This window comes from Cavia porcellus, unplaced genomic scaffold (assembly GCF_034190915.1).
Source record: "Cavia porcellus strain 051 isolate PalLab524CR breed Dunkin Hartley unplaced genomic scaffold, mCavPor4.1 scaffold_5, whole genome shotgun sequence".
Classification (NCBI taxonomy): Eukaryota; Metazoa; Chordata; class Mammalia; order Rodentia; family Caviidae; genus Cavia; species Cavia porcellus.
Genome location: NW_026947488.1, coordinates 28,961,967 through 28,987,743, shown reverse-complemented (window position 1 = coordinate 28,987,743; position 25,777 = coordinate 28,961,967). Strand labels below are relative to the sequence as shown.

General features: G+C 43.5%; 1 protein-coding gene across 2 annotated transcripts in view; it reads left to right on the top strand.

Annotated features, from left to right (window-relative positions):
• Positions 1 to 17,576: 17,576 nt before the first annotated feature.
• The window catches only part of Kif3b (kinesin family member 3B), a 42,213-nt gene continuing 34,012 nt past the window's right edge, over positions 17,577 to 25,777 (top strand). The window contains exon 1 of one of the 2 annotated variants that reach the window (XM_003476501.5): positions 17,577 to 17,734. The gene's annotated coding sequence lies outside the window, so the exon portion shown is untranslated. Of the gene's footprint in view, positions 17,735 to 23,478; positions 23,680 to 25,777 lie in introns of those variants that run through there. The other variant, XM_005006549.4, reaches the window with a different exon arrangement.

Sequence of the window (25,777 nt, the reverse complement as noted above, 5' to 3'; positions counted from 1 at the left end):
AACACAAAGTGGGTTTTGCTGTACCCTAATGAGGCAGAAGTATTAAACAGATGTGTGAAGAGCCCTTTTTCTCTATTTCTGCTTCATCACTAATAAGGCTTGACATTGTGTTCTTCCTCCTGTTTCTTCTTTTTTAAATTGTTTCAAAGCTAAGGGAGGAGTGAGTTACCTGTTGGTGTCCTTAACTCCACAAGCATTGCAATGTGGTCATAAATTTAATTGTCTGAATCTTCATACTTGTGTTATGAAGTAGAAATGTGTTATTTTTTTTAAGTCAGCAAACAATTTTATTCTAAAGTACAATGTACTTGTAAAGTACGAAAAGAAAGCATTATATGAAAATCCTCTTTCCTTATTAGAATAAACAATTCCCAGTGTGTTATGAATAATCTTAGTTGGGATCTGCAGGAATTGGTCCTGGGCAATTTGAAGACAGATCTTTATCTTTGTAGGCCACTGCACACCAAATACAATACAGATGTTCTTCCTCTAGATAGCCAGTCAAAATTGGTCATTTTTCCAGTATATTTAAGTCTTTGTTCTTTTTTTTTTTTTTTTTTTTTTTTTTTTTTGGTACCAGGTATCGAACTCACAACCTAGCACTTGTCAGGCAGGCACTTATGCCATTGAGCTAAATTCCTGGCCCCTAAGTCTTTGTTCTTATATTTACCTTTATTTTCTTCTTTTTCTTCTTCCTCTTCTTGAGTTTCTTCTTCACACTTCAACCAGTGCCACGCCTTCCTGGAAACCTGAATGTTCTTCTGGATACACAATTGTTGAAGGATTAATTAGCCTCCTTTAAGATCTCCTTTAACCTTCATGGTTTTCTGTTTTGTTTTGTTTGTTTGTTTTTGTTTTTTTGAGACAGGGTCTCACTATGCAGTTTAGTTTGTCCTGGAACTTACAGCAATCCTCCTGCCTTACCTCCGGAGTGACCGATTACAGGCACCCACCACCACATCTAGCCATGTTGCTGACTTGTAAGTCACATCCAGTACCATACTACACCTTTTTCTTAAGCTTGATTTTTTTCATATGCATCTTCAGTTGCTAATTTTTCTTTTGCTTTCTGTTTTAATAATGCCTTATAAGCAAAGCCACTTTTTCCTGTTATGACATAAAGACGAATTGGTTCAATTATACCATCTCCACTCTTGCCAAAAGCTTGATCACTTTTATACCCATTTTCTGGCTCAAAGCAAACACTTTGTTTTCATAGCCTAGTGAATTTTTCAACCCAGTGTCACATCTTTTTCATTCCTCTTCTTTTAAACTCTTTTATCTTTTTTGTTTGTTTTTTTGAGACAAGTCTCACAGGCTGGCCTTGAACACACTGTGAAGCCCAGGCTGGCTTCAAACTCCCATCAGTCCTGCTGCCTCAGCCTCTCAAGTGATGGGATTACAGGTGCATGCCACCAAGCCTAGCTTACTTCTGTTTTTCAGATTAGCTTCAAATTTGCTTTTCTTCTTTGCATTGTTTGCTTTTGTTTTGTTTTCGGTATACCTCACTATTGGTAATCCTGGTGTGATATCTTCTTGGACATTAATGAAGGAATGGGACATATAGTCTTCTTCTGCCATGTTCAATTTTATATACTGTCCGCATCTTGGATTTTCAACACCCGTACACAGTCTTCTCCCACAGTGAACAGGACTGACCTGATAGAGCTACTCAGCTGGGTCCAGGTCCAGACAGCGTGCATTGCACACATGCCTGCATTCTTTTACTACATACTATTTTATTTATTGAGACAGGGTCTCACTGCAGTTCAGGCCGGGCTTGAACTCACGTTGTAGCCCAGTCTGATCGCAAACTTGCAGGGATCTTCCTGGTGCAGCTTTCCAAGCCGAGGACTACAGGCACCACGCCTGACCAGGTTTGTGGTTCTGAAGTATCTTTATAGTAGTATTGTAGTTTCATTGCTCCCTTGTAATGAGCTGCAAAATCTCCTTAATTAATGAGCCAAAATTGCACATCAAAGAACAGTTTGCAGCACTATCAACTGTGTGATCAGTGTAACCTTGAAGAATTCATGAAAGCTGCTAAGATGCTAGGAAAGGGCATGTGAGGAAATAGGAATAGAAGATTTGTTGACTTGCACATCTAGATTACAGCTGTTTTGCCATCATGATTATTAATGAGCACCTTGTATATCATTGCTGTATCATAAAATGTTTTCTGAATAATTTTCATCCCTGCCTTTTCTGACACATGAGGGATCAATATTGCCTGGACCCAGCTGATGTGATTTGTTGGTGGTTGTTATATTTTATTTTAAAGATTATTGGAGAGCATGTCTTCATAAGAAAAACAAGTGGATAATATGTCTAATGCAGATATTCTTTGCTTAACAACCTACTTGTTCGACAACTTTCGGACTTAGGACTGAAAAGTGCTGCTCGGACTGATGACTCGCTGCTCAGATTTACAACCTGCCTTTTTTGTATTCAGTTCTGTGCATCTTGCTTATAGAACCTCAATATCTTTTTCTTTTTTTTTGTATAGTACACCTTGCTTATACAATACTATAACTTTTGCTGATTGTTCTAGTAGTATAGTACTTAGTTTTATGTTATAGTATTGCATAAGTTACACTGCAGTATTGCATGAGTTACAGAAATTAAAACGAAGTCATTAAGTTGAAGTTTGCTTTGACCTTTTCTTTGATCTTTGTTTTTTTTTTTTCTTTTTGGTCCCAGCAATCAAACTCATGATCTCAAACTTGCCAAGCAGGCATTTGAGCCGCTAAGCTAAACTCCTGGCCCTGACTGTTTCTTTGTTCTGAATATTGTAATGTACATATTATATATCATTTCTCATTTAGCATCAAATTCATCCAACGACCTAGTTGAAGGAGGATCTCTATATTGACATACATCCACATGTATACCTTTTTTTAAACACACACACAGAAACACAAAATGTACTGTTTGGCTGTTGTTTTTTTCATCTCAGATCACTTTATGCTTTTTATCTGCTGTGTAATAGTCTATAATGTGAATGTGTGATAGTGCTTTTACCTTATTCTGAGGCATTAGAGTTTGATTCTTTTACTCATCACAAATAAGGAATTATGCTTCTGGGTGGGTCAGAGGGTGTGTACATCTATAATTTGATTGGTATGGTCACGTTGTCCTCCAAAGGACCAAAACCAAAACAGAAAAACATGTCCTTCGTCCTCCCAGTTTAGTCCCTGCCCCCTGCACTATAGGCTTTCACTGGTTTTTCCTGTGATGTAGGGAGAAGGTGCTGCTCTTGGATTTGGATACCCATTTCTGTTTAAGTGCCACTGTGTGCTGGGAGACTTGGGATCAAGTCACAGCTCAGTCACTAACTGATATGTGATATCAGCAAACCAGGAACGTTTGTGACAAGTCAGCCTGCCTGAACCTCTATTTTTTTTTTAATCTGTGAGACAGAAATAATGTCCTCAGTAGAGTCTCATCTTATCCTAAAGTCAGGTCCTAAAATATTAAGACAAAATGTATTACTATTTCAATGTATTTTAAATTTTTTAACTGATACATCAAAATTATACATAGAAATGTCTGCCCAGGTTTGTTAAATCTGTATGACAACTCCATCCTGCTTTTCAGGATTGTTGTGAGCATGTAGTATCTGATACATAGGAGAGGCTTGACAATATTAGTGTGCCTTTTTTGTTTTGTCTTGTTTTTTGTGTTTTGTGAAATTGCATAGTCTTTCTGAGGCTCAGTTTTTTTCAATTATATAACTCCAGTTGGGGACGGGGGTTTAGCGCAGCGGCCTAAGTGCCTGCTTGGCAAACTCGAAGTCATGAGTTCAATCCACAGCACACAAAAAAAATTTCAGTTGGCACAAGGCTGCCAGAAAGACTGCAAAGTGTGTAAAAATGCTTGGCAAACATGCGGAGGGCCCCAGAGAGAGGGGATTAAGTTTTCCCTGGGTTCCAGCTGCCCTGTGGGGCACTGCCTGCGGTACACTTTGTTCACACTTCCCCTGGCTATTCAATGTTGTGTTTGCTCAGAGTAAAACCATCTTTTCCTAGCTGTTGCCAGTGAATAAACCGGAACCTTGGGCGCTTAGCCTGCCCGGGACAGGGCCTGCAGGAGAGACCCTTCCTCTGCCAAAGGATTAGGCACCTGAGGAGCAGGGCTTAGAAAAAACAAGGGCTCAGGCCATGATATAGGGCTCAGGGGAATAGTGAGTAGCAGAGACCTGACCAAGCCAAGCCAGGGCCCACTCTGACCTTGTGTTTCCTCCTTAATGTAACATGAGGGCTTTGGCCTGGGTAACCCTTTGGGAAGAGTACAAGGCTTGAAGTCCAAAGGCTTGAGTTAGAGCTCAGCTTCAGCTTTAATCCAGTGTTATAATTGGTGGGATTTAGTGTTCTCATCTGTAAAATGAGAATACAAATTAAACTGCCGAATCTTTATGAATTAAATTCCTCCTACCATGCAACTTGCTTTTTACCAGGACAGAAACAGATGAGAATCATGCGCAAATATAAAATGTGAGCTGCCAGGGATTTAGCTGAGTGGCATGCCTGACAAGCACAAGGTTGTAATTTCAATCCCTGGTACCTAAAGAAATAAATAAGATGTGAGCTGTGGGCCAAGAATCTGGTAGTAACTTGGATGAGTATTTTCTGCCTCAGGGTCCCCTGTGAAGTGGCAAACAAGGGCACCTGTGAGTAGCCAGGGCTGCAGCCTCTCAAGGGCTTGGTGGGGCTAGCGGCTCTGTTTTCAAGGTGGCTTGCTCCCATGGCTGGCAAGCTGGGACCTGCTGGTGGTGGAAGCCTCAGTACCTCTCCCTGGGGCTTCTCGAAGTCCTGTGGCACTGTGGCCAGCTTCCTCGGAATAGGTCTGGAGTAGATTCAAGAGACCAAGGCAGCGCTTCAATGTCTGCTACGCACCAGTTTCAGAAGTCACTTCTGCCATTTCTGTGGTCTGTTCAATGTGAAAGAGTTGCACAAAGGCATACATACAAAGAAGAGTCAAGGTCATTGTGAGCCAGGCCTAGTGGTCCTCGTCTATAATTCCAGTGCTCTGGAAGGCTGAGGTGGGAGGATCATAAATTTGGGCCCAGCTTGGGCAATTTGGTAATTTAGTAAGAGCTCAGAATTAAAAAAAAAAAAAAAAAAAGTGGGGAGGTGGTAGAGATTGAGGGTATAGCTGAGTACAAAGACTCTAGGTTAAAAAAAAAGACTAGATTCAATCCCCAATACCAAAAAAAAAAAAAATTGCAGCATGTCTTAGAAGATGGCTATCGGGCTGAGGATTTAGCTCAGTGGCATAAGCACCTGCCTTGCAAGCAGGCAGTTGTGAGTTCAAACCCCGGTACCGAGAAAAAGAAAAAAAAAAAAAAAAAAAAAAAAGAAGATGACTATCACAAGTTTTTCTTTGCTTTAATTAGCATATTGTAAAACTTTTTCTCTTTTTGTATGTGTATAGTTCTATGAATTTTTGCATATGTGAATTTGCATAACCATCACCACAAACAGGATGCACAACCATTTCGTGACCCTTCAAAAAACCCTTGTGTTTCCCTTTGTAGTGACACATTCCTCCCACCTCAACCTGAGGCAACCACAGACCCTTCACTATAGTTTTGACTTTTATAGAATTTCACATAAGTGAAATCATATGGTATGTAACCTCCTAGAACTGACTTCTTTTAACTTTTATTCTAACGCCTTTGGGACTTACCTAACCTGTTGCAGGCTTAGGCATTCATCACTCATTCCTTTTTATTGTAGAGCTGTGTTCTCTCATATGGACCTATGGACATGCTGCAGTTTGTTTCTGAAGGGGTTGGTTACAAGTTGGAGGAGTTAGGAATACAGCTGTATCATAATTTATTCAGGCTACTATAACAAAATACCATGAGATAGGTGGCTTTCTTATAATTGTAGGTCTGGGCAGCCAGCAGATTCAATGTCTTGCAAAGACAGGCTCCCTGACCCAAAGATGATGACCTCTCCACCCTTATGTGCTTCCAGGACCCCTCTGGAGGGCAGTAATCCCGTTCTGCTCTCCTTACCAGATCATCGCCCAAAAGCTCCACTTCCCACTCCACCACCACTGTGTTAAGGGTTTGGATTTCGACTTACAAGTTTCAGGGAGGTACACTTTTAGGAGGTGAGGCCTAGTGGGAAGTCTTCAGATCCTTGGAGTGTGCCCTCGAAGGGAATCATGGGCTCCTAGCTCCTCCTTTCTCTTCTCTTCCTGGCCAAAGGCTGAGGAGTGGCTAGCACTGCCAAAGGCCCAAAAGCAACAGAGCCCGCCAGTTACAGCCTGGAAACTCCTGAAGCTCAAACAAGCCTTTTCTCTTTATAAGTTAGTCATCTCAGATACGTGTTATGGTGACAAAAAGCTGGCTAGATACTTTGAGAAGTCTAAAGTAAAGGGTGCCAGGCTGGGGCAAGGTGCAGGGCGAGGGCCATGAGAAAGAAGACTGTGAGGCCGAGCTGGAACAAGATGTCCAAAGGTGAGTATTGAGCTTTGATTTCTCCGAGTTGGAGAAAAAGGCCAGGTAGTGTTTTCCACCAGTGTGAGAGGAGGGAAAGCCCCCGCCCTGAGACACAGGATGTGGAGAGGCGTGTGGGTGTCTCGGGCCTGGGCAGGGAAAGGTGGAGTCAGGGGAAGGAAGGGTGTATTTCCAGATGCTGAAAGGTAAGCAGCTCCTGCAGCCTCTCCTGGGCCAGATAACCTGTGGGAGTTCAAAAGCTCACTCAAATGAGGTGGGAGACATGGGAAGGCCTGGGGACCAGGTGGTTAGAGGTAGGAATGACAGAGAGCTTTGGCTACATCCCATTGTGAACCATCTATTGCTGCAAATCAGTTACCTCCAAACACAGCAGCAAAGACAACAATTAATATCTTATGTGGTTTTTGAAGATAAGAATATGCAATCTGTTTTGTTATATAATACTACACAACACATACCACTGAGGTACACATCCCACTGGGGCACCTCCTCCGCTTGTTTGTTTGTGACAGGAGCTCATTAAGTTGTCAGGTTCCCCAGGCTAAGCTCAAACTCATGGACCCCCTCTCTCAGCTTGAGGTTACAAACATGGGCCACCACACAGGGCACTGAGGGTCATTTTGAGGGCTGCTATCACAGCATGTTAATGTATAATCAAGTTCTCCTGTAAGTGTAAAGAGATCAGCAAGACATATTATTAGTAAAAAAAAAAAAAGATGTTACTTTTTTTTTGGGGGGGGAGCGTCTTTTTTGAGAGAGGTCTCCTTGTGCAGTTCCGGCTGGCCTTGAGCTCATTTGTATTCCAGGCTGGTCTCAAACTCAACAATGCTCCTGACTCATCCTCCTGAGTGCTAGGATTACAGGCACATGCCACTACATCTGGCTAAGTTACTTTTTTTCACATAATCTCTTTTCAAAAAAGATACAAAGCTTACATATTTTTATCACATATACATGCAAAAATTATAAGAAACAATATGGAAGGATACACCTGAAACTGTTAGCAGGGTCACCTCTGAGGAGGGAGATGGAACGGTAGGCATATTCTAAAAGGGGAACCACTAGCTAGTCAGAGTTCTGTGCAGGTAGTCCCACCACTCTGGGATTCTCTGAGGTAGGAGGATCCCTATGTTCAAGTGGAGCCTGGGAAACTTAGTGACTTAGAAAAACTGTATCAAAATCTAGAAAAGGAAGAAAGAAATGTAAAGGGCTGGGGATGTAGCTCAGTACAAAGGCCCTACGTTCAGTCCCCAGTAACACACACACACACACACAGGAACCTACCACTTTGGACTATATCTTTCTTTTCTTTTATGAGACACTGTTTCACTGTGTAGTTCAGGCTGATCTTGAATTTGGTGATACTCCTACCTCAGTCTCCTGAATGCCAGGATTACAGAATGTACCACCACACACATTTGGGTTTTTTTTTTTCTTTTTATTTGTTTTTTGTTTTAGAAACAGGGTCTCATTATGTAGTTCAGGCTAGCCTTGAACTCACAATGTAGTCCAAGCCAGTCTTAGACCCACAGCAATCCTTCTTCCTCAGCCTTCCAAGTGATGGGATTACAAGTGTGCACCACCACACCCAGCTCTGCATTTTTCTTTTTGGTTTGAATCATTTGCAATAACTGTGTCTTTGGTAACTGTTCTAATCTTCTTTGCTCCATAGCAAACTACCCGACATTTAGTAGCATACACAGCAAGCCTGCCATAGGTTCTGTGGATCAGGAACTTGGACAGGATACAGAATAACTAGAACCTGGGGCCATTGACATGGTCACTCAAGTGGTTTGGGCTTCCTCACAATATGGAAAGTGTATCCCAGCAGGAAGCGTCTCAGAAGGCAGCTTCTGGAGAGAGGAATACTCTAGGTGAGTCAGGCAGAACTGTGTGTCTCTTATTATCCCACACTGGAAATCATAGTGCCACTTCTGCAGTACTCTATTGTTAAAATCAGTCAAGAGGACAATTTCCTTTCCATTAGAAGAAATGTCGAAGAAGCTGCAGTCATTTTTATTATGAAGATTGCCATGATTAATTATAGAATTTAAAAGTTTACCTTGAGTGAAGAATTGGGGGTAGCTGGGCATGTTGGCTCATACCTGTAATCCCAGCACTCAGGAGGATGAGGCCAAAGAATCATGTGTGTTCATGGCCAGCCTGGACTACATAGTGAGTTCAAGACCACTCTGAGTTACACAGTGAGACTCTGTCACCAGAAAAAAAAAAAAAAAGCAAGCAAAAAGTGGAGGTTAAACTCGGAGCCTGTCCTTCCTAGGAGGCAGGTGGGCACACCTAAGCATGTGCTCTTGGCAGCTGCGCCCATTTGTCCTCTCCTTGAGCCCAGGCATTGCAAGGGAACTGAGATAAAGTTGGCAGTTGCAATTCATAGTTCTTTTTTTTTTAACTTCTTTCCAGTATCTGGAACCAAGCCCTTTAAGCAAATATTTATGCACAGACTAATTTGTTCCCCATGCTTCGTTTCACGTATCAAGAAAGACTTGAGGCAGCTTACAAAAGTTCATATAGTATAATCATATTATTAAAAATCTATGAATAGATCAAGAAACCAAAATGATGGGAAAGTTTGAAACAGTAAGTTGAGACCAGAGGGAAAGTTAGTTCTTAAAAATATATGCTGCAGTCATAAGTATTTGCTGTTGCACAGCTGGAAGAATTATGTTACGTTGTCTGATCCAATTTTTCAGCTGGCTTTTGAAATCCTAATAAGTGGCTTTTGGGCCTCAGTCTGCATCTCTCCAGTGTCAGGGAACTGAGTGCATTGTAAGGCAGTTCTAACTATTCAAAAGTACCAATTCCAGAGCTACAAACTCAGATGCTTCCAGGATTTAGGCAGGCAGGCAGTGGGAAGGGACTAGACTGCTTGGGACTGGGGGAACTGGAGGTAAAATGTAAATTCACCCATCCTGTTTAATGGAAGCAATTTCTGCTGCTTCTCCTCTGGGAATCTAGGCACAATGTAGTTAGGACTCTGGATCTGGCTGAAAGATGCTGAAAATCCCAGTTTTCATGAGAAATCTGATTTTTAAACATTGGTAATCTCTATTTTATACGACACAAGTGAGGGCAAACAAAACACAAGTACAAGCAGATGTTGTCCACTGCCCACCAGTGTGTGAGCTTGAAAAATGCCAAAGTTGCTGGGCATGGTGGCCCTCATCTGTAATCCTGGCACTTGAACTCATCATTGCCTCAGCCTCCAACTGAGGCAGGAGGATCCCCGTGAGTTCAAGGCCAGTCTGAACTACATAGTGTGACCCTGTCTCCAAAAAAATGTATTTTTTAAAAAGGCCAAAGTAGCCGGGCATGATGGTGCACTCCTGTAATCCGAGCACTTGGGAAATTGAGGCAGGAGAATTGTTTGCAAGTTCTCGACCAGCCTGGGCTACAAAGTGAGCCCAAAGCCAGCCTGAACTGCATAATGAGGCCCTGTCTCAAAAAGACAAAAAAAAATAAAAAAGAAAAAGAAAAAAAGAAAAAAAAAAAAGCCAGAGAGCCAGGGATTTAGCTCAGCGGCATAAGCGCTTACCTTGCAGGCGCATGGCCATGAGTTCAATCCCCGGTACCAAATATAAAAAATAAAAATAAAAAGACCAAAGTTACAGACTCTGGCACTGGTCAGAACAGGTCTGGAGTGAGCTCTGATACTTGCTTACTGGATAACCATTTGGAAACTTTATTCTCTTCCATAAAATGCAGATCTTCCCGAGCATACTCTGAGGTCATGCTGTTCAGTGACATCATTTTCAAAGGCAAAATAATATTCCCTCTTGCTGCCATACAGTTCATCTCTCCAGTCTCTTGGGCATATTTCCCATTGTTAAGTGAAGTTGGGTGAACCTGCTTGCTGCTAAATCTTCAGGAGTATTTTCTCAAAATTGATTCCTAGAAGTGGAATGGGTTGACTCAAATGGTTTTTAGTCATCATGTTCATTTTTCTTACAATTTGGTGCCATTTCTCACCACTATCAGCAGTGGGAGGAAAGCGTTTCCCCCTCCATGCTTGCCGAGGTTATCCTTTCAAAGAAACCTGGTCATTTGAGAAGTGAATGACGAGTGTGTGTTTTTAATAAGTGTGTTACGTGCTGCTAGGGAGCAGCAACTGTGCTAAACACCAGTAAATAAGACAAATCCCAGCCCTGGGGCTGAGGTGCACCCTGGGTCTGTGACCAGCTCCTGCGAGCCCCTCCAGGCTCTAAGATTTTGTATCATTGCTCTCACTCACCTTGCTGTGCTGTGCCTCAGACCTGCCCATTCACTGAGTCCTCCCGGCAACCCTACAGAAGTGAGTGGGGAACAAGGTCCAGGGAGGTGAGCTAACCTGCCCAAGGCCACACTGCCTTCAAGTGCCTGAGGAGGAAGCAATTAGCAGCCAACCCTTGTCTGGCTTCCTTCAGAAACATCAAAGATGTGAATTTAGATTCCCAGCCCTTGAGCCTCCCTCAGGTCCCAGAGGTTCGTTAGTACTGAACCTGGGCACCCAGCCAAGCCAGAGCCATCAAGTGTGTCTCAGGACCTTGGCTTCTGTCCAAGCCCAGCATCTTGTTTCTTCCTGAAAGAGGCTCTGGGAGGCTGCCTCCTTGCGTCCTAATAAATAATTCCTTTTCCAGTCTTTTTACACAAACCCTTTCTGCTACCTTTCTCAAGAAGTATTAAATTTCTAAGAAGACTGAACTCTTACTGGCAGGTCTCTTCACGCTTGCAGTTATTATTTCCATGGAGGGTACCATGGGCTCACCCATAAGAGAAGGAAAGAACTCTATCATTTATGGAACACTTTTTAATTGCCAGAAATTGCCGCCCCACATCATATCTTATTTAATCCTCATGACAAAATGAAACACAGCATTCATTTGTAACCCTATTTTGCAGAGGAGGAAGCTGAGTCTTAAAGAGATAAGTGATTTGCTCCAGATCATGTAGCTAAGAGGAAAAGGATGAAACTAGGATTCGAACTCAAGACTCTCTGGACCTGATAGTCCTGTTTATAATTTTTCATAGTCCAGAGTTGTGGTAGTCAACTATCCTTAGGTGGCATGCTCAACATAATTTAAGTAAATAGAATTCAGTTCCTCAGCAGCACTGGTCTCATTCCAAATGTTTGATAACCACATGTAGCTGATGGCTACCATCTTTTTTTTTTTTTCTTTTTCTTTTTTCTGGTACCGGGGATTGAACTCACAACCGCCTGCTTGCAAGGCAGGTACTTATGCCGCTGAGCGAAATCCCCAGCCCAGGTGGCTACCATCTTAGTGCAGACATAGAACATGGAGAGATCTGTTATATGGCAGTTCTTTAGAAGGTCAGAGAAGAAGAAAAAATTAGCGATTGCACCTTTCATGGGGAGCAGGCCATTCCCCAGTGTCTGGCTCTGTGGAGACCCCTTCGGAGGTTGCTGTCTGTAAGCAGGCTCATCATAAAGCCAGCATGAGGGTCTTGGCTGGGCTTTACCTTTCTCCTAGTTTGGGCTTTCACCAGAGCCACCCATGACAGGTGCGAACAGGTTTTTTCCCCCACATCTTTGTGCTATCCCCCTGCCCCCGAGGATCCAGTACTTCCTCTGTTACACGGGGCTTGGGCTGGCGCTGGTCACTGAAATGAGTATAGCCACAGGAGGAGACAGATGGAGACACAGTGAAAGCTTGACACATTAGGCTTCATTTTGGCTGGACCACTGGGTGACATGCTTGTTGCTAGAAAGAGGGGTCTTTGCTGAGTGTCCTGGAGGGACAGGATTGGGGGAGCTCTTTAGTGAACAGGCTGTCTAATTATAATGGGTATTTTTCCAGCTTAGCAACAGAACCCCCTTCCTAATTTGGGGAATTCACACTGTGTGTGTGTGTGTGTGTGTGTGTGTGTGTGTGTGTGTGTGTTTTACTGGGGATTGAACTCACAGCATTTGCACCAAACTACATCCCTGCTTCCCGCAACCCCCCCATTTTTTGTGAGACAAGGTTTTACTAAGCTGCCTAGGCTGGGCTCAAATTTGCAATCCTCCTGCCTCAGCCTCTTAAAGTTCTGGAATTACAGGCAAGTATCACTATTCCTGGATAAAATTTTTACTTTGTAAGTGGAAGGCAGAGTTTTCATCTTACCACCAAAGCAGAAAAAAAAATCAGATTGTGTATTTGTCTGTAAGTTTCTATTGCAGGTGGGAGATGGATGAGTGGGCAAGGCTCCACAATCACAGAACAGGTTACAAAGAAGCTGGGACTGCAGGCAGTCCTGGTGCATGAGGTGCTGATACAGTGCCCACGGCCAGACGGCCAGATGATCATGGGGAAAGCTGGGGCGTCCAGCATTCTCACCAGATGAGTCCGGTAGCACATGGTCCCATATGTCTGGCCATTTCTAGGTGCCAGGAAAGGATAGCAGTGCCTAGAATATCAGAGAGGAAAGAAAATCTAGTGATTTGACCCTTGTATGGTGACCAAGCCATCTATCATTTGTCACCTCATTGGGAAGTCTACAGAAATATTTCATGATGTTGTGAAGTTCTCAGTACCCTCCTAATAATAAGTCCTTTCCTGCTACCATTGGTCAGAGTTGGCTTCTGTGCTTTATGTAGAACAGATGTAATGGTGCTCACTGGAATGAGAGTAGATGTTTGTGGGCTGGAGTTTGCCCCAGGGGAGGCCTTTGCTTAGTTTATGTGATCTGTCTGGATCAGAACCCTTGTCACAGCTCCAGGGACATTGTTCCTCTTACTGCATCTTACTATCTTTTCACTGTCAGACTGAGCAAATCTCCCATACTGGCAGAGTTGAAAGTCCTACCCTGATTTTTCAAGACTTCTATTCCCTGAGTCCCCTCCTGCAGAATTTGGGCCTCAGTAAATCCCTTCTCTGTTTTTCTGGTAAAGCAACTCTTCCGTCAGCAATGAAAACCTTACAGTCCAAGATGAATGAAAAAGGGCAAAAGGTGTGAACAGGAAGCTCTGGGATGGAAATGTAGTGGTATATACTACAGTAAAGAGCATCCCTCCATCTCAAGGGGACTGGTCGTCTCAGTTGGCCCTGGGGAAGGGGTTTCCTTCGTAAGACCTTTTATGTTAAAATAGGAAAGTCCTATCCAAATCAGGTCAAGTTGGTCCTCATGTGCTGTACAACTATTAAAGCACTACTATGAATCCTGTCCTCTGGACAACTGTGTCCGGGCACTGACCCTTACCAACAAGGCCTTATCACAGCCCTCCCCTGCCCCCTAAGTGAGCTGTCTGTCTGTCTGTCTGTCTGTCTCTGTAAGAGACGGATCTTGCTATTTGCTCAGCCTGGCCTCAAACTCCTGGCCTCCAGTCGTCCCTTTGTCTCCGGCTGTCCAGTAGCTCAGCAGTCTGAGCTGTGTGTGCCACTATGCCCAGTTTCACTGATGTTTTAATTTTCTTTTTTTAAATTTTATTTAAGGAGAAAAGAAAAAAAAAGCAGAGAAAGGGTACAAGTTATACAGATTTGCAGAAAAAAATGAACAGTAGGAAATCACTAGTTAATGGATTATATACTGTCATCTTAGAAATAATTGTTCAAGTCACAAAATTAAAGCTTGTAAAGTGGACATTCCATCAATGATACTGCAAACAGTTCTGTTCAATGTGATGTTTTAATTTTCATTGCCTTAAATATGAGTGAGCAGAAGCATCTTTTCCTAGGATGAAAAGCCATATTTTCTGTTCATTTTCTTGGAACTGTCTGTTCATACCAGTTAAAGCATTGAAGACATTCAGTTAAATGTGCTAGATTATTCACATGCAAGTTTTGCCCCTCCGTCTCCACTTGTATGGCCAGTCATAAAGCAGTGCATTAACCCAAGGTGTTAGTATGATAAGAGAGGAGACATTGGTGGTCCAAGAGTTCAGTAAGTTTTTGAAAAACAGAGACAGAAGAAGTAATATCTGACCTCAGGAGGAGCAAGTTACAGCTGAGATGTTTGAGGGAGAATATTGGTTTGATGCTGGGAAGCTAACCCCAGAATTCCTCCACAGAAGAGCTGGACCCTAAAGATGGGCATGGAACTCTCCCAGGTTATAAGAAAGGACAAAGCAGAAAAGAGGAAAATTGTGAGAAAAGCAATGAGAAAGCTAGGCCTTCGGGCCCCAAAGAACAACTTTTGATTAAGGAAAGATTCAGAGGAGGAGAAAAATGATAGCAGAAAATTACCAAAGAAATAACAAAAGAAAATTTCCTACATTGAAAGTATAAAAATCTGCAAATTGAAAAACTCAACTAATGTAAGAGAGGGGGAAACCCTCACTGAGGCAAATCATTAGACAATCTTGTAATACTGTGGGTGAAGGGAATAGTTTAAAAGTTCCCGAACATTAAAAACAAAAAGGAAGATAACAGGCTGGGGATGTTGCTCAGTGGTAGAGCACTTTCCTGGCAAGCACGAAGCTCTGGGTTCCATTCCCCAGGATCTCAGGAGAAGGGAAGAGGGGAAAAAGGAGGAGCAGAGAGAGGAGGGCGACTGGGAGGAGAAGAGTGGTCATACACAGAACATCAGGATTAAAATGACATTAGTCATTTTAAATCTGGGTACTAGACATAGTAGTTCAATAACTTGAAAAGTCTGAGAAAACAAATTTTAGCCTAGATTTCTATAGCCTATTAAACTATTAATCAAGTGTAAAAAGAGTATACAGACATACAAGGACTAAATGTATTTGCTTCTGTGTACCTTTTCCATGGAATCTACCAAAAGGTAAGGGAGTAAATCCATGATAGAAGAGATTTCTTATGTCAGGCATGGTGATGCATGCCTGTAATCCCAGCTCTCAGAAGGCTGAGGCAGGAGGATTGCTGCAAGGAGGCCAGCCTGGACTACATAGTGAGACCCTGTCTCAAGAAAACAAAACAAAACAAAACAAAACTTCCTGTCCGGGGCACAGGAAATCCCATCCAGGAGCAGGACGTAGGAAGGTCCAATAATGGAAGGCACACAACAGCCCTGGAAATAGTGGAGGACCCCCCGTCCCCGCCAAATTATGAACTAGTTTCTGCATTTAGGTATCTGAAAAAATTGCCACTATTAGCCTTATTTATTGAATATGTAGAAAAAATAACAATAGCTATAAAAAAGACTAATGAAAATGGAAAAAAATTGAGACAATTATTTTCCTCAGAAAATGTAAAAAGATGTGGAAGAAATGAAATATAGATACAACAAACATTAAAGTAAATGCATATGTTACTTGGCTCTGTGGACAAAAATGTTCGTAGTCATTAAAAGGTAAATGTTTATTGACAACTTTTTAATATAAGTAGTTTTGATTTATGAGACAGGGTCTCCCCATGTAGTTCAGACTAGTTTTGACTAGTTAATTCTCTATGTATGTGTGTGTAGCACAGGCAAGCCTTGAATGCATAGTAGTCCTCTTGCCTCAGTCTCCTGAGAGCTGAAATTACAGACATGTGCCACCGTGCCAGTCTCTAGCTGACTGTTTTTAGCAATGGCAGGCAGGGAAGCAGCTTGTGTTTATAGGGAAAGGGAAGCAAACTGAAGCTCAAAGGATGATTCACAGTTTTTATCTCTACAAAAAGACTCCACATTGCATATCTTCATCCAATAAAAGTTTATTGTCTTGTTCAACTTGGATGATCCAGAAAGTCCGGCTTCCTGGCCAGTTGTCTTGTAAGGTGTATCTCATTATCTAGGGCCCTCCCATTTCACAACTCAGCCATGTCCTGGGGTCTCAGGTGCTTTAAATTTCTTGACTTTAAACCAGAAGTGGTGGCACATACCTGTAATCCCACCATTCTGGGAGGCTAATGTAGGATTGCAAATTCAAGCCCAGTTTGTGCTATTACTGGCTTAGTGAGACCTGGTTTCAAAAGTGAGTGAGAGAGAAAGAGAGAGAGAGAGAGAGAGAGAGAGAGAGAGAGAGAGAGAGAGAGAGAGAGAAAAGAGGAGTGTGGATATAGCTCACTATGAAGGTCGTAGGTTCAATTCCTGATACTAAAACAAAAAAGAAGGAAAATAAAAAGAAAAAAATTTCACTTTATAGTGTAGAAAGTTTAGGGCTAGGGATTTAACTCAGTGTCTGTTTGGCAAATGCAAGGTCATGAGTTTGATCCCCAGTAAACCCCCCCCCCCCAGCAAATGAAGAGAGAATGCTCCTGTCATCCACACTGAGCCTGGCACTGTATAGTGGAGAAAGTTTAAATAGTTGTATGGTAAGTTTTTATGAGCCAGGACTGAAGTGGCACATATATTCAATTGTCCAGAACTTGGTCTGAGCCGCAAGGAAGGTTTCAAAATGTAGTCTATGTGTTGGAAGCAAGAAAAATAATTTTCTATCATACCATGAAAAAAGAGGGGTTGGTGGGGGGAAGAATGATACAGGTATTCATTCACTCAAGGAGCATTTATTGACCACCTGCTATGGACCAAGCTTAGTTCTAGGTGCCAGGTCTATAATAGGAACAAAGACAGATTCACTTCTCATAGAGTTTATATTTAACAAGGAGGTGTGAGTCCCATGGGGAGATGGAACATGGTCTTCTAGGCCAGAATGGCCAAAATAGAATTAATGGATTTGAACTTTGGATTTGAATTTGAGAGTGGACAGACTCCAGTAAAGGATGTTAATCAGGGAGTGATATTATCCACGTTAGGTTTTAAAATTACTATACTGGCGTGTTGTGGGAAATGGGTTGGCAGAGCACAAAGAAGCAGACTAGATATTGCAGGCAGAGTAGAGATTAGGGTGACTCGGCCTTGCTTGGAGTGGTGGCACTGAAGTTGGAGAAATTCGAGGAACATTTGAGAGACAGGCTAAGGGAAGTGACTGATTAAATGTGAGAGGTGAAGGGCAGGGAAGGCCCCATAATAATTTCCATTTGTCTTGTGTCACAGGGTGACAACATGAAAGATATTCTGCAATCATTTGAGATACAAATCAGATAATGTGAAAGCACTTTAGGAAGGGCGAAGTTGCAATGCGTTCCATTTTACAGATGGGAAAACTGAGGGCCCACACACCATCACTCTATTAGGTGCAGACACCGAACCGGCCCCGCCCCGTTCTCCGGATTTTGCCTGTGTTCTAGTTCTGTGTCTCAATAAAGTTATTGAAATTGACACCGGTTGCTAAGGAAGTGGGTCGCCGAGCCGAGTTGCCAAGGAAGTGAGCGGCCGCGGTCTCTCCCCATCCGGGGCAGCCGGGAATGGCTGAGCCTGGGGTTCGCCGCTGTCGCCCCGGCCGCCGCCGCCGCCGCCGCCGCCGTCAGGTTTCTGCCCCGGCAGCAGGTGAGTCGGGAGGGGCGCGGTGCCCGCCGGGCAGGGCTGGCGCCTCTTGTTGTCTGGCCTTTTCCCGGCGGCGGCCGCAGTCGACGCCGACTGGCAGGGCTGCCCGCGAGCCCGAGCATCCTCTGCCCTGCCTCTGAGCATCCTCGCCCTGCCTCCGGGCATCTTTGGGCGGTCCGGGAGGCATAATTCCTCCTCCTCTGGGCGGGGCCTCAATTCGCCCCCCAGACTCGGCCACCGGGGGTCGCAGTACCCCTAGGGCTGGTCGAGGTCAGGGCCCCAGCTGGGAAGAGACTGGGAGCCCAGACTAGGTGCTGTCCCTGGAGAGCCATGTGACCTTGGGCAAGTGCCTTTCCTTGTCTTGCCTTAGTTGACCTCAGTTGTTGAGTGGGCTCCTAACCTTTGCGGCTCTGGGTGGGTGATGAGGTGTGTTTGGTAAAGTGTGTGGAAGGGAAAAGGGAGAATTCTTCAGGAATCCTGTTTGAAGTCTTGAGTGTCTGAGTTTGAGACTGTGTCTTTGTACCATAACTGTGTGGCGTTGAGCAGGTTGGTCTGAGCCTCCCCCCCCCCACCCTTATTTTTCTAATCTGTGAAACGGAATAACGCACTACTGCAGGAATCCAGTGACACGGGGTCTGTCAAGTGGCCTGGCACATGGTAAGTGCTAGAAAACTCCAGGAGGTGTTCACAGGATAGGCAAGACCTCAGGAGGAGATGACTTTGGGACAGGTGTGTAGCATGCCAGCTCATATGGGTATTTCTGATGGTTGACAGTCTTTTGTCCCTAGCTCCTGCTGTCTGTTGCTCAGAGAAAGAAGGTGGCTTCTGAAAATACCCCTGCTAGGAGAACCCTGAGACCGTGTCCTTCTGGCTGGCTGGTCTTATTTTTTACTTGTGCCTTGTTGATCATTCCAGAAGAAGAGTATCCTTATGTCTTTTTTTTTTTCCCTGCCTCAGCCTCCCAAGTGCTGGGATTACAGGCATAAGCCACCAAGCCCAGCCTCCTTATGTCTTTTGAGAAGTGCTTAAAACAGTAGTAACTACTTACAAGTATATAATAAATGTATTTCAGGCCTGAAAGTCTCATTCAGTGATAGAATGTTTACTAAGCATGAGGCCCAGAAGGGGTAGTAATGGGGGGGAGCACATTTTTGTATATTATCTCATTTAATCTTTATATAGACTTTGTCAATTAGCTGGTGATGTCATCTCCATTTTTTAGATGAAGAAATTTAGCTTCAGGAAAGTGAATGGACTAGCTGGGTGTGGTGACTCACTCCTGTAATTCCAGCACTCAGGAGGATGCTCCAGGAGGATGGTGAATTCAAGGCCATTTTGAACTACATAGCAAGACTCCGTCTTAAAGACAAAAATAGGGGGCTGGGGATTTAGCTCAGTGGCATAAGCACCTGCCTTGCAAGCAGGCAGTCGTGAGTTCGATCCCTGGCATGGATTAAAAACAAAAAAAAGACAAAAATAAGCAAGGCCCCCTGGTATACACACCTGCAATCCTAGCACCAAGAGAGGCTGAGGCAAGAGGATGACAAGTTAAATCCTACATAGGGAATGCTGTCATTTAAAAAAAGGGTGTGGGGCTACAAATGTAGCTTAGTGTAAGAGTATCCTTGGATTCAATCCTTAGTAACAGGCATACACAGGATTGAAACTGCCTGAGAGTCTTTTTTTTTTTTTTTTTTTTTTTTGAGACAGAGTCTCTCTAGGTAGTTCAGGCTGGCCTTGAACTCACTGTGTAGCCAAGGTTGGCCTCATACTCACAGTGATCCTCTTGCCTCAGCCTCCTGGGTGCTGGGATTACAGGTGTATGCTACCACACCCAGCTTTACTTGGGAATCTTGTACCTATTAGATGATGGAACTGGATGTGTTTCTGAGTAAATCCTGTCACTTAGCCCCCATTTCTGATGTCTCTCATATCTGTTATGAGACCACAATTGTATTTTGTTACTCCCAACTGCTTTGGCTAGAAGCTTTTCTTCCAATAGCATAGAAATGAGATCTCTTGTAAAGCTCCATTTAAATAGATACCATCCAAAAAAAATATATAGATAGATGGATAGATAGATAGATAGATATACATATAAGGGGCTGGGGATTTAGCTCAGTGGCATATGCGCCTGCCTGGCAAGTGCGAGGTCATGAGTTTGACCCCTGGTACCGCAAAAAAAAAAAAAAAAGATGATATACGTGTAGATACATATAGATACCCATCCAACCTGTGGCTCTCAAAAAAGAGTTGTAGTATTTAAGGTGTGGGGGGGTTCCCTGTCCCTTCGCCCCCACCTTTGAAAATGGGTTGTAGGGTAGGTGGTGCTGAAGGCCTTTTAATGCTGTTGTGCAGGTGAGATTAGAAGGTATTAGGGGCTGGGGATGAAGCTCAGTGGCACAGTGCCTGCCTGGCAAATGTGAGGCCTTGTGTTTGATTCCTGGAACCAAAAAAAGTTGCAGTTGGGCTGGGGATTTAGCTCAGCGGTATAAGCACCTGCCTTGAAAGCAGGCAGTCGTGAGTTCGATCCCCGGTACTGATAAAAAAGGAAAAAGACAAAACAAAACAAAACAAAACAAAACAAAACAAAAACTTGCAGTTAGCTGGTGATGGTGGCGCACATCTGTAATCCCAGCAGCACTCAGGAGGCTGAGCCAGAAAGATCACTTTGAGTTTGAGGACAGCCTAGGCTATAGAGTGAGTTTGAACTGTATAGCAAAACCCTGTCTCAAAAAAAAAAAAAAAAAAAAAAAAAGACAAAACCTGCCCCCCAACCCCCAAAAGTTGCAGTCCGGCTACCTCCAGGTTAAAGTCTTGGCCTGCCACTTCCAGGCTGTGTGCCACTTAGCAGTTGTCTTCATGGCCGTGTTGCCTTTGCCTCACATGTCAAGTTGGGTAATAATGGTATCGACCATGTAGGGTACTGTGGAGACTGACTTGAGTTTAATCTATATAAATAGCCTGGCGTGGCTGGTTAATGTTAGCTGCCGGCATTTAGGTTTAGTGTAGCACCTGCACTATATATTTTTTTCTTTTGGACACAGGGTCTTACTATACAGTTCAGGCTGGCCTTGGGATCACTTTGTAGCCCAGGCTGGTCTTGAACTTGCAACAATCTGCCTGCCTCAACCTCCCAAGTGCTGGGATTACAGGAGTGTGCCACCAAGCCCAGCAGGTGAGATTAGAAGGTGTTAGGGGCTGGGGATGAAGCTCAGTGGCACAGTGCCTGCCTGGCAAGTGTGAGGCACTGTATGTTCTACTGATGATTGGTGAATGAATAAATTAAAGTATGCAGTAGTGATGCTGGGTTTGTCAGTCTCACAAGGTCATTGCAAGCTCAAAACAGTAGTTAATCATAGTATTATGAAAATGCTGGTCATGTTACAAGGTTGCTCCAGGAACTGGCACTCTCATGCCAAGATGGGTTGCAAGGAAAAGTGAAAACTGATGGTAGAGTGCCAAGCTTGGTAGTTAAACATCGAGTTCAGTAGGTGTTTACTAAATCTAAATCTCTCCAGGCGGGGACATAGAGGATGTCTCATAACCTTCAAGGAATCCAGTGGTTATTTTAACATGATATGACTTTTTTTTTTGGTGCTGGGGATCGAACTCATGACCTCGCAGGCGCTTATGCCACTGAGCTAAATACCCAGCCCCATAATTTGACTTTTTAAAAAATTCAACTAGGGCTTTGTGCATGCTAGGCCAGCACTCTACCACTGAGCTATATTCCTAGCTCTTTTTATTACGTATTTTGAAACAGGGTCTCACTGAGTTTTCCAGGGTGGCCTTTGACTCTTTTTTTTTTTTTTTTTTTAATTTTTTTTGTCTTTTTCCTTTTTATCGGTACCAGGGATTGAACTCACGACTGCCTGCTTGCAAGGCAGGTGCTTATGCCGCTGAGCTAAATCCCCAGCCCCTGCCTTTGACTCTTGATCCTCCAGACTTAGCCTCCCCAGTAGCTGGGATTGCAGGGGTGCAACACCATGATCAATTGACTTGACTGCTCTAAGTGACTTTGCATGTGTGTGTGTTCTGGTTGCAGAATAAAGCCACTGATTCAAATCTCTTGTGTCCCAAGACCTTTTTTTTTTTTTTTTGGTACTGGGAATCAAACTCACAACATTGCGCTTGCCAGGCAGGTGTTTATACCATTGAGTTATATCCCCAGCTATCAAGACTTTTTATTTCCATGTTTTGCAGTGCTCTACCATTAAGCACTGAGCTGTTTTCCCTCTCTGTATTTCAGGACTTCTCCTGGGTTAGAAACATCAGGTTTCTCCTGATGTCTTTTCATCCACTGTTTAGGTCCCTAAGGAAGCATATAGAGCCGTCTCAATGTACCTAATAGTTTACAAAAATGCTTAAATGCACCTTTACTTATTGGATCTTATCAGTAGCTCTTGTAGAAGGGTAAGGTGCAGATGGAGATCTCTATTATACAACTAGGGAACCTGAGTAAGGAAAGTCATGCTGCTAAGAAGTGGCCCATTTAACAGTGGAGTCAGGTCTGTTGATGCTAAGTTCAGTGCTATCCTTGGCTGGCTTTACTTGCTTAGCAGTTGCTAAGCACCCGGCGTTTGTCACCCCTGTTGCAGCCTGGGTATGTGAGTGAACAAAGGCAGATGAGGTCCTTGCTCTCATGCAGCTTATATTCAAGTGGCAGCAAGCAGAAAGATAAACCAACAGATGAGTTTTGAGTAGGAATAAATGCTGTGAAAGCAATAGAGCATGATGGCATATTGTTCAGGGCATTGTGGGCACTGCTACTTTACTGGGAAGGTCAGAGGAAGCCTCTTTAAAGCAGTGATTTGCTCCCAGGAAGGGGCCAGCTATTTGAAGATGTGCCAGAAGGAACAGCAGGACTAAGGGCTTGAGGTAGGAGCAAGCCTGGTAAATTCCAGGACTCACAGGAGGATTGAGTGATGGGAGGTGAGTCATGCCAGTGGGAATCTTTGATCATAGGGGGTCTTGTCGGCTGGAGTGAGGACTTGGGCTTTTATTCTAAGAACGATAAGGAACCACTGAAGGGTTTTGAGAAGGGGAGTGACATGACCTAATTTTTTGTTGTTGTTATTGTTTTCATCACTAGGTGGAGATTCGTCAGAAAACTAAAACTTGGTATTTCCTTTAACTCAGCTGTTACCCTTCTAGGTATCTTCCTAGAAGAGTTAAAGCGATCATATTACAGGGAAACGTGCGTACCCATGTGTATAGCAGCACAACTCACGCTAGCTAAACCTCAGAAGCAGTCTGTAGGTACATCAACAGATGAGTGAATAAAGAAAATGTGATATTTATTCACAACGGGGCCCTACTCTGTTGTAGAGTGAGCCACTTGTAGGAAAATAGATATCCCTTGAGATCACAGTTTTGAGTGAAATAAATTAAAATACGTATCTTATATAGTACATTGCTAACTTCTCTTATGTGAAAAACACAAAGTATAAATAAAGAGAAAAAGAAAAGACAATAGGAAAGAGGGATCAATCTTGTGCTGATGGAAGGTGACCAAGAAAAAAGGGGTAGGGGAATAAAATTGAGAGATGTTCTCTGCAATGAACGTAAGCACTAGATACTACTGTACTAATGTACTAATAAAAAAACTTACTCTAAGCCTGGAGGTGTGCTTAGTGTTCCAGTGCTTCCCTAGCCTGTACAGAGGCCCAGCTCTGGGGGGAAGAAATCTGTCTTTTTTGTAGTCAGTGAATTTGATTTTACTTATGTATTTTATTTATTTTTTGGTTTTTTGAGACAGGTCTTGTCACGTAGTCCAGGATGGCATCAAACTCACTATGTGGCCCAGGCTAACCTTGAACTCATGGTGATCCTCTTGCCTCAGCCTCCCAAGGGCTAGGGTTATAGGTCTGTGCCACCATACCCAGCAGGCCAATGACTTTTAGAGGACATACGAGAGGTAACCAGGAGATCAGTTGGAAGTCAAGGTGAGATGATGGGGGCCTTCTAGGATGGTAACAGAGGATGGATGGGGATGTGTTTTGGAGTTAGAACCATCAGGTTGGGGATGGTGAGAGTAATTAGGGTGATTCCTGGGTTTTGGGCCTGAGCAGTTTGATGTTAGAAGTGCCATCTGCCTCAAATGATAAAAGAACTTATGAATGAGATGCCCTGCGAGGAGAATTTAGCTAAGAGTGCCTCTGTACTCAGAGGAGAGGTGCAGGGCACAAGTACCGTGCCACAGAGTCCGTGGGGGAGGAAATCCTGCTTCTGCTGAAAAAGATGGACAGATAGGACTTAGGAGAGCTCCCACCACGGACAGCCAGAAGTCTTACCTTTCTCCCTGCAGGTGTGTTTGCCAGCATGGAGTGGTGGGTGTGATGTTCGCTTTCCAGAGCAATGTCCATCTCTCTCATGCTGTTGGCACTGCTGTCCTTAGCTGAGGGAGGCTGGCAGGAGGCTGTTCAGCTTGGGGAAAGGGAGTAAGTCATTAGCAAAGCTCGCTCCCAGTGTGTATAGCAGAGATGGCCATGCTCACTCTGCCAAAGTGTTCTGTGCTGGCCATCAAAAGGCGGTTCTAAAGTTTCAGAGCTTTTGACTGGGAATCCCTTGAGCTTTTCTGTTCTGCCAGAATTCCTAGAGGATCTTTGAATGGAGTGTTTCTTCTGAGCAAGGCATTCAAATGTCATTTTCAGATATTCCAACTATTGTACTAGTATTTTTAGTAGTGCAGTATTGTGAATTCAGCATTGTGAATAATGAAACTGGTAATCTTGCATTACTGCTTTTATAGATTTTTTTTGCAGCTTAGCATATTCTTTTCTGTGCAGTGTCATTTTCTAATTTTCAGTCATTAATGAGATGTAGAGAAGTCATTCCTGTTTGTCAGTAACATTAAGCCCCCACTAGGTCTGGGTTAGGCAGATCCTTGTGGCTCAAAGTGCATTCTGTGTTACAGAGGTACCCATGCCTCTGGGAGCTTGTTGATAGCACAGAATCCAGATCTGGATCTAGAAAACCAGAATCAGCATTTTAATAAGATCTTCAGCTGCTTTACCTCAGAGTGAAGTTTGAGATGCATTCAACTAGGTGAACAGGACCAAAACTAGGACTTCCTAGTGATCATGACAATACAGGTAGTAGTTAACATTTCCTGAGCAAGCAATGTCACAAGCACAGTGTATGTGGGTCTCATTTAGTCTTTCTAGCAACTGTTTATCATAAGTACTGTTCCTCCCACTTTGCAGAAGAGCAAGTTAGAGAACCTACGTCAGGCAGCTCTCCCATGGATGCCAACTCCCATGGATGTTGTGCTTTTTTCCACCACTCACTTCTTCATAGATAGATGGATAGGTAGAGAGAGAGAGAGAGAGAGAGCGAGAGCGAGAGCGAGAGCGAGAGAGAGAGAGAGAGAGAGCGCGCATATGTGGTGCTAGGGATGGGACCTAGAGCATCCTGTATATTAAATGAGCTGCCCTCCCAGTTTCCATCTGTTTTTCAGGTGGGCAGTGACCATATTCCTGGTCTTGTAGCTTTGGTTTTGGCTTTTGATTTTTTTGAGACTGGGTCTTACTATGTCATTCAGGCTGGCCTTGAACTCACTGTGTAGCCCAGGCTGGCCTGGAACTTGTAGTGTCCTCTTGCTTGTCCTGGGTGCTGGGATTATAGGTGTGTTTACAGGTAACTAATTTAAAATGCTGATAAAAAAGTGACTTCAAAGAATATCTGAGAAAATCAAGGGGAAAACCCTTGAGCTATTTTAGCGTAGAGATAGGTGGCAATGGTTGAATAACGAGACCACCAAGAGGTATCCAACTTGGTAAGATGTACTTCCTCTCACTTCATAGTGGTCTAACTCCAGGCCCCAAGTAGCTGAAGCACATAGGAACCACGGGCTTTTGTTTTGAGTCACTTAGCCCACTGTTTCTTGATTCTAGTGATTATATCTACACCTGGTGAGAAGAAGGTGGCTAAAGTCCTAGAATGCCTGCTGACTAATTGTAAAAGATTCAGTCTCACTGTGCCTGAATTTTCTCTTTGCCCTATAGGCTCATTATCTTCCTTTTAGTATCTCCTATTTCCCCA